Source organism: Rhinopithecus roxellana, unplaced genomic scaffold (genome assembly GCF_007565055.1).
Source record: "Rhinopithecus roxellana isolate Shanxi Qingling unplaced genomic scaffold, ASM756505v1 contig3505, whole genome shotgun sequence".
Classification (NCBI taxonomy): Eukaryota; Metazoa; Chordata; class Mammalia; order Primates; family Cercopithecidae; genus Rhinopithecus; species Rhinopithecus roxellana.
In genome coordinates this window covers 54930-65713 of record NW_022142541.1, presented here as the reverse complement: position 1 = coordinate 65713, position 10784 = coordinate 54930, and the positions used below count along the sequence as shown (strand labels likewise).

Below are 10784 nucleotides of genomic sequence, written 5' to 3'. Positions count from 1 at the left end.
ATAAATATAGGCATAAAATATAGACATAATAGATATAATAGATATAGGTATAAAATATAAACATAATTGTTATAATATTTATAGGTATAAAGTATAGACAGAATAGATATAATAGATATAGGTATACAATATAGACATAATAGATATAATACATATAGGTATAAAATATAGACATAATAGATATAGGAGTAAAATAAAGACATAATGGATATAATAGATAAAGGTATGAAATATAGATATAATAGATATAGGTATAAAATATAGATATAATAGATATACGTATAAAATATAGATATAATTGATATAGGCATAAAATATAGATATAAAAGATACAGGTTTAAAATATACACATAATTGACATAATAGATATAGGTATAAAATATAGACATAATAGATTCAATGGAGAGATGTATAAAATGTAGACATAATAGATATAATAAGTATAGGTATACATTATAGACATAATAGATATAATAGACATAGGTATAAAATATAGACATAATAGATATAATAGGCATAAGTATAAAATATAGATAAAATAGATATAGATATAAAATATACATATAATAGTTATAATAGATACAGGTATAAAATATAGATATAATAGATATAATTATAAAATATAAATATAATAAATATAATAGATATAGGTATGAAATACAGACATAATAGATATAATACATATAGGTATAAAATAGAGACATAATAGATATAATAGATATAGGTACAAAATATAGACATAATGCGTATAGGTATAAACTATGGACATAATAGATATAATAGATATAGGAATAAAATACAGATATAATAGGTATAGGTATAAAATATCGACACAATACATATAATAGATATAGGTATAAAATAGAGACATAATAGATATAATAGATATAGGTGTAAAATACAGACATAATAGATATAATAGATATAGGTATAAAATATAGATATAGTAGATATAGGTATAAAATATAGACAAAATAGATATAATAGTTATAGGTATAAAATATAGACATAATAGATATAGATATAAAATATAGACATAATAGATTTAATAGATATAGGTACAAAATATAGACAAAATAGATATAGGTATAAAATATAGACATAGATATAATAGATATAGGTATAAAATATAATCATAATAGATATAATAGGGATGGGTATAAAATATAGACGTAATAGATATAATAGATATAGGAGTAAAATATAGACACAGTAGATATAATAGATACAGGTATAAATTATAGACATAATGGATATAATAGATATAGATATAAAATATAGACATAATGGATATGATAGATATTGGTATAAAATATAGATATAATAGATATAATCGATATACATATAAAATATAGACATAATAGATATAAGAGATATAGGTATAAAATATAGACATAATAGATATAATAGATATAGGTATAAAAGATAGACAAAATAGATATAATTGATATAGGTATAAAATGTAGACATAAGAGATATAATAGATATAGGAATAAAATACAGACATAATTGAAATAGGTATAAACTATAGACAAAATCGATATAGGTATAAAATATAGACATAGATATAATAGATATAGGTATAAAATATAAACATAATAGATATAATAGAGATGGGTATAAGTAATAGACGTAATAGATATAATAGATATAGGTGTAAAATATAGACATAGTAGATATAATAGATATAGGTATAAAATATAGACATAATGGATATAATAGATATCGGTATAAAATATAGAAATAATAGATATAATAGATATAGGTATAATACATAGACATAAGTGTTATAAAAATGAAGGTATGAAATATAGACATAATAAATATAGGTATAAAATATAGATGTAATAGATAGAGGTATAAAATATAGACATAATAGACATAATAGATGTAGTTATAAAATACAGACATAATAGATATAATAGATATAGGTATACAATATAGACATAATAGACATAATAGATATAGGTACAAAATATAGACATAATAGATAAAATGGATACACGTAAATAATATAGATATAATAGATAAACTAGATATAGGTATAAAATATAGATATAATAGATATAATCGAAATAGGTGTAAAATATAGACATCATATATATAATAGATATAGGTATAAAATACAGACATAATGGTTATAATAGATATAGGTATGAAATATAGACATAATATATATAATAGGTATAGGTTTAAAATAAAGACATAATAGATATAATCGACATAGGTATAAGATATAGACATAATAGATATAATAGATATATGTATAAAATACAGACATAATAGCTTTATTGATATAGGTAAAACACATTGATATAATAAATATATTAGATATAGGTATAAAATACAGACATAGTAGATATAATAGATATTGGTATAAAATATAGACATAATTGATATAATAGATATAAGTATAAAATATAGACATAATAGATATAATACATGTAGGTATAAAATACAGACATAATAGATATAATAGATATAGGTATAAAATATAGACATAATAGATATAATAGATATATGTATAAGATGTAGACATAATAGATATAATAGATATAGGTATAAAATATAGACATAATAGATGTAATGGATATGGGTATCAAATATACATATAATTGATATAGGTATAAAATATAGATATAATTGATATAATAGATAAAGGCATGAAATATAGACATAATAGATATAATAGATATAGGTATAAAACATAGACATAATACCTAAAATAGATATAGGTAGAAAATATTGACATAATTCATATAGGTAGTAAATATAGACATAATAGATATAGGAATAAAATATAGACATAATAGGTATAATAGATAAAGTTATAAAATATAGTCAAAATAGATATACTAGATATCGGTGTAAATATAGACATAATAGTTATAATATATATAGGAATAAAACAGACATAATAGATATAATAGATACAGGTATGAAATATAGACATAATAGATATAAGAGATATATGTAAAAAACATAGACATAATAGATTTGGGTATAAAGTACAGACATAATAGATATAATAGATATAGGTATAAAATATGGGCATAAAAGATAGAGGTAGAAAATATAGACATAACAGATATAATAGATGTAGATATAAAATATAGACATAATAGATAAAGGTATAAAATACACACATAATAAGTATAAGAGAGGTATAAAATAGAGATATAATAGATATAGGTATAAAATATAGACATAAAAGATATAATAGATATAGGTATAAAATATAGGCGTATTAGATATAATAGAAATAGGTATAAAATATGGACATAATACATATAAGAGAGGTATAAAATACAGACAGAATAGATATAATAGATATAGGTATTAAATATAGACATAACAGATATAATAAAGATAGGCATAAAATATAGATATAATATATATAAAAGATAGAGGAATAAAATATAGATATTACAGATATAGATATAGGTATAAAATATAGATATAAGAGACACAGATATAGGTGTAAAAAGAGATACAATAGATATAGGTATAAAATATAGGTATAATAGATATAGGTATAAAATATAGATATAATAGATATAGTAGATATAGGTATAAAATATAGATATAATATAGGTACAAAATATAGACTTAATAGATATAATAGATAAAGGTATAAAATATAGGTATAACGGATATAATAGATATAGGTATAAAATATAGACATAATAAGTATATGTATGAAATATAGACATAATAGATATAATAAAAAAATATATAAAATATCGACATAATATATATGAGATACAGGTATAAAATATAGACATAATGGATATAACAGATAGGTATAAAATATAGACATAGTAGATATAGGTATAAAATATAGACATTATAAATATAATAGATATTGGTATAAAATATAGACATGATAGATATCATAGATATAGGTAAAAAATATAGGCATAATAGATAAAATATATAGAGGTATAAAATATAAACATAATAGATATAATTGATAGAGTTATAAATATAGATATAATAGATATAATAGAGAGAGAAAATATAGACATAGTAGATATAATGGATATAGGTATAAAATACAGACATAATTGCTATAATAGATGTATGTATCAAATATAGACATAATAGATATAATAGATATAGGTATCAAATATAGACTTAATAGATATAGGTATAAAAAATGGATATAGTGGATATAATAAATATAGGTATGAAATATAGACATAACAAATATAATAGATATAGGTATAAAATATAGACATAATAGATATAATAGATAACGATATAAAATATAGACATAATAGTTATAATGGATATTGGTATGAAATATAGACATAATAGATATAGCTATGAAGTATAGTCACAATAAATTAAATAAATATAGGTATAAAATATAGACGTAATAGGTAAAATAGATATAGGTATAAAATATAGACATAATAAATATATGTATAAAATATAATCATAATAGATATAGTAAATATAGTTATATAATATAGACATAATAGACATAATAGAGGTATAAAATATAGACATAATAGATATAATAGATAGAGGTGTAAAATATGGACATAATAGATATAATAGAGGAATAAAATATAGTCATAATAGATATAATAGATATAGTTGTACAATATAGACATAATAGATATAATAGATATAGGTATAAAATAGAGACATAATAGATATAATATATATAGGTATAAAATATAGACATAAAGATATAATAAATATAGGTATAAAATATAGACATAATAGATATAATAGATAGAGGTATAAAATATAGACATAATTGATACAGGAGTAAAATACAGACATATTAGATATAATAGATATAGGTATAAAATATAGACATAATAGATATGGGTATGAAATATAGACATAATATATATAATACATATAGGTATGAAATATAGACATAATAGATATAATAGATGTAAGCATAAAATATATACATAATAGATAAAATAGATATATGTATATAATATAGACATAATAGATATAATAGATATGGGAATAAAATACAGATATAATAGATATAATAGATATAGGTATAAAATATACACATAATGTACATGATAGATATAGTTAAAATATAGACATAATAGATATATGTATAAAATATAATCATAATAGATATAATAAATATAGTTATAAAATATAGACATAATAGACATAATAGATAGAGGTGTAAAATATAGACATAATAGATATAATGGAGGTTTAAAATATAGACATAATAGATATAATAGATAGAGGTATAAAATATAGACATAATAGATATAATAGATATAGTTGTAAAATATAGACATAATAGATATAATAGATATAGGTATAAAATATAGACATAATGGATATGTATAGGTATAAAATATAGACATAATAGATATAACAGATATAGGTATAAAGTAAAGACATAATAAATATAGTAGATATAGGTATGAAATATGCACATAATAGATACAGGAGTAAAATGCAGACATATTAGATATAATACATAAAGGTACGAAATATAGATATAATCGATATAGGTATAAAATATAGATATATTAGATATAATAGATATATGTATAAAATATAGATATAATTGATACAGGCATAAAATATAGATATAATAGATATAATATATATAAGTATAAAATATAGATATAATAGACCTAATTATAAAATATAAATATAATAGATATAATAGATATAGGTATGAAATATAGATATAAGAAATATTGGTATAAAATATAGTTATAATAGATATAGGTATAAAATATAGATATAATAGATGTAACAGATAGAGGAATAAAATATAGACATAATAGATATAATAGATATCGGTATAAAATGTAGACATAATTGATATAATATATATAGGTATGAAATATAGATATAATAGATATAATATTTATAGGTATAAAAGATAGACATAATAGATAAAATAGATATAGGTAAAACATATAGACATGATATAGTATAAAATATAGACATAATAGATATAAAAGATATAGGTATAGAATATACACATAATAGATATAGGTATACGATATAGACATCATAGGTACAGATATACAATATAGACATAATAGATATAATATATATTGGTATAAATTATAGACATAATATATATAATAGATGTAGGTACAATATATAGACCTAGTAGATATAGTAGATATAGATATAAAATATAGACATAATAGATATAATAGATACAGACATAATAGATATAATAGATATAGGTACAAAATAGAGACATAATAGATATAGTAGATATAGTTATAAAATATAGACATAATAGATATAATAGATAGAGATATAAAATATGGACATAACAGATATTATAGATAGAGGTGTGAAGTATAGACATAATAGATATAATAGACAGAGGTATGAAATATACATATAATAGATATAATAGGTAGAGGTATAAAATATGGACATAATAGATATAATTGATAGAGGTATAAAATAGAGACATAATAGATATAATATGTAGACGTATAAAATATAGACATAATATATACAATAGATATAGTTTTAAAATATAGACATAATAGACATAATCGATATAGGTATAAAATATAGACATATTTGATAAAATAGATATAGACATAATAGATGTAATAGATATAGGTATGAAATATAGATATAATAGATAAAATAGTTACAGGTGTAAAACATGGACATACTCGATATAGGTATAAAATACAGACATAATAGATCTAATAGACAGAGGTATAAATTATACACAAAATAGATACACGTACAAAATATAGACATAATGGATATAAGAGATATAGGTATAAAATACAGTTATAATAACTAGAGGTATAAAATATAGATATAATAGATATAATATATATATGTATAAAATATACATATAATAGAAATAATAGATATAGTCATAAAATATAGATAAAATGGATATAGATATATTAAAAATATAGAGGTATTATAGATATAGGTATGAAATATAGATATACTAGATATAATAGATATAGGTATAAAACATAGATATAATAGACATAGTACATAGAAATATAAAATATAGATATAATGGATATAATAGATATAGATATAAAATAAAGATATAATAGATATAGATACAGGTATAAAATATGGATATAATAGATATAGATATAAAATATAGATACAATAGATAGAATAGATACAGGTATAAAATATAGATATGGATATAAAATATGGATATAATAGATATAATAGACATAGGTATAAAATATAGATATAATAGATATAGATATAAAATATAGACATAACAGACATAATAGATATATGTATAAAATATAGACATAATAGTTATAGGTATAAAATATAGACATAATAGATATAGGTATAAAATAAAGATATAATAGATGTAGGTATAAAAAATAGATATAATAGATATAATAGATATAGTTATAAAATATAGACATAATAGATATAATAGATATAGGTATAAAATGTAGACATAATCGATATAATAGATAAAGGTAAAAAATAAGTCATAATAGATATAATATACATAGGTATATAATATAGTCATAAGAAATAAAACAGATATAGGCATAAAATATAGACATAATGGATATAATAGATATACGTATAAAATATAGACATCATAGATATAATAGATATAGGAATAATATATAGATGTAATACATACAGTTATAAAATATACATATTATTCATATAGGTATAAAATATAGACATAATAGATATAATAGACACAGGTATAAAATATAGATACAATAGATATATGTATAAAATGTAGATATAATAGATATAATAGAGATACGTATAAAATATAGATATAATAGATATAGCTATAAAATGTAGATATAATAGATATAATAGATACAGGAATAAAATATAGATATAATAGATATAATTATAAAAAATAAATATAATAGATATAATAGATATAGGTATAAAATAGCGATGCAATAGATATAGGTATAAAATATAGTTATAATAGATATAGGTATAAAATACAGATGTAATAGATATAATAGATATAGGTAGAAAATATAGACATAAAAGATAAAATAGATATACGTATTAAATATAGACATAATAGATATAATAGATATAGGTATACAATATAGACATAATAGATAAAATAGATATAGCTTTTAAATATAGACATAATAGATATAATATGTATAGGTATACAATATAGACATCATAGATATAATAGACAGTTATAAAATATAGACATCATAGATATAATATATATAGGTATAAATTGTAGACATAATAGATATAGGTATACAATATAGACATAATAGATATAACAGATACAGGTATAAAATATAGACATTATAGATATAGGTATTAAATATAGACATAATAGATATAATAGATACAGTTATAAAGTATAGACATAATAGATATAATAGATATAGGTATAAAATAAAGTCATAATAGATATAGGTATAAAATACAGACATAATAAATATAGGTATAAAATATAGACATAATAGATATACCCATAAAATGTAGACATTACAGTTATAATAGATGTAGATATAAAATATAGACATAATAGATATAATAGATGTAGGTATAAAATATAGCCATAATAGATATAATAGATATAGGAATAAAATATCTACATAATAGATATAGGTATAAAATATAGACGTAATAGATATAATAGATATAGGTATGAAATACAGACACAATAGATATAGATATAGGTATAAAATATAGACAAAATAGATGTAATAGACATAGGTATAAAATATAGACATAAGAGATATAATAGATATCGGAATAAAATATAGACATAAAAGATATAATAGATAGGGGTATAGAATAGAGATATAATAGATATAGGTATAAAATATCGATATAATAGATATAGGTATAAAATAGAGACATAATAGATATAATAGATATAGGTATAAAATATAGACATAATAGATATAATAGATATAGGTATAAACTATAGACATGAGAGATATGTTTATAAAATATACACATAATAGATATAATAGATATAGGTATAAAATATAGATATAATTGATATAGCTATAAAATATAGATATAATAGATACAGGTATAAAATATAGATATAATGGATATAATAGATATGGGCATAAAAAATAGACACAATAGATATAATAGATATAGTATAAAATATGGACCTAATAGACATAATAGGTATAGGTGTAAAATATAGACACAAAAGATATAATCGATATAGTTATAACATATAGACATAATAGATATTGTATAAAATATAGACATAATTATTATAATACATATATCTATATAAATAGACATAATAGATATAGGTATAAATTATAGATATAATAGATATAATATATAAAGGTATAAAATATTGACATAATACATAGATTTATAAAATATAGATATAATAATATAATAGATATAGGTATAAAATATAGATACAATAGTTATGAAAGATAAAGCTAGAAAATATAGACATAATAGATATAATAGATATAGATATAAAATATAGACATAATAGGTAGCATAGATATAGTTATAAAATATAGACATAATAGATATAGGTATCAAATATAGATATAATAGACATATTATATATAGGTATATAATACAAATATAATATACATAATAGATGTAGGTATAAAATATACATATGATAGATGTAAACATAGGTATAAAATACATATATAATAGATATAATAGACATAGGTATAAAACATAGATATAATAGATATAGGTATAAAATGTACATATAATAGATATAAAAGATATATGTAAAAAATATAGATATAATAGATATAATACATATAGCTATAAAATATAGATATAATCGATACAGATATAAAATACAGATATAATGCATGTAACAGATATAGGTATAAAATACATATATAATAGATGTAATAGATATAGGTATAAAATATAGGTATTATAGGTATAATAGATATAGGTATTTAATATAGACATAATATATATAATACACATACGAATAAAATATAGACATAGTAGATATAATAGATATAGATATAAAATATAGACATAATAGATATAGGTATAAAATATACTCATAATAGATATAATAGGTATAGGTATAAAATATACACATTATAGACATAATAGAAATAGGTATAAAATATAGACATAATAGATATAATAGATAGATGTATAAAATGTAGACATAATAGATATAATAAGTATAGGTATAAAATATAGACATAATAGATATAATAGACATTGATATAAAATATAGACATAATAGATATAATAGATATAGGTATCAAATATAGACATAATAGATATAGGTACAAAATATGGACATAATAGATATAATAGATATTGGTATAAAATATAGACATAATAGATATAATAGATATAGGTATCAAATAGAGACATAATAGATATAATAGATGGAGGTATAAAATATAGACATAATAGATACAGGTATAAAATATAGACATAAGAGTTATAATAGACATAGTTATAAAATATAGACATAAGCCCGGGCGCGGTGGCTCAAGCCTGTAATCCCAGCACTTTCGGAGGCCGAGACGGGTGGATCACGAGGTCCGGAAATCGAGACCCTCCTGGCTAACACGGGGAAACCTCGTCTTTACTAAAAAATACAAAAAACTAGCCGGGCGAGGTGGCAGACGCCTGTAGTCCCAGCTACTCGGGAGGCTGAGGCAGGAGAATGGCTTAAACCCGGGAGGCGGAGTTTGCAGTGAGCTGAGATCCGACCACTGCACTTCAGCCTGGGCGAAAGAGCGAGACACTGTCTCAAAAAATAAAAAATAAAAAAATAAAATGAAATATAGGCATAAGACTTATAATAGATATAGGTA

At 19.8% G+C, this 10784-nt stretch overlaps 1 pseudogene across 1 annotated transcript in view; it reads left to right on the top strand.

Moving 5' to 3' along the window:
• The first annotated feature begins 1795 nt into the window (after positions 1-1795).
• LOC115895881 overlaps positions 1796-10784 on the top strand; it is a 28821-nt pseudogene continuing 19832 nt past the window's right edge. The window contains exon 1 of the transcript XR_004055958.1: positions 1796-1801. The product of XR_004055958.1 is annotated as a protein PRRC2C pseudogene (transcript). The remainder of the gene's footprint in view (positions 1802-10784) is intronic.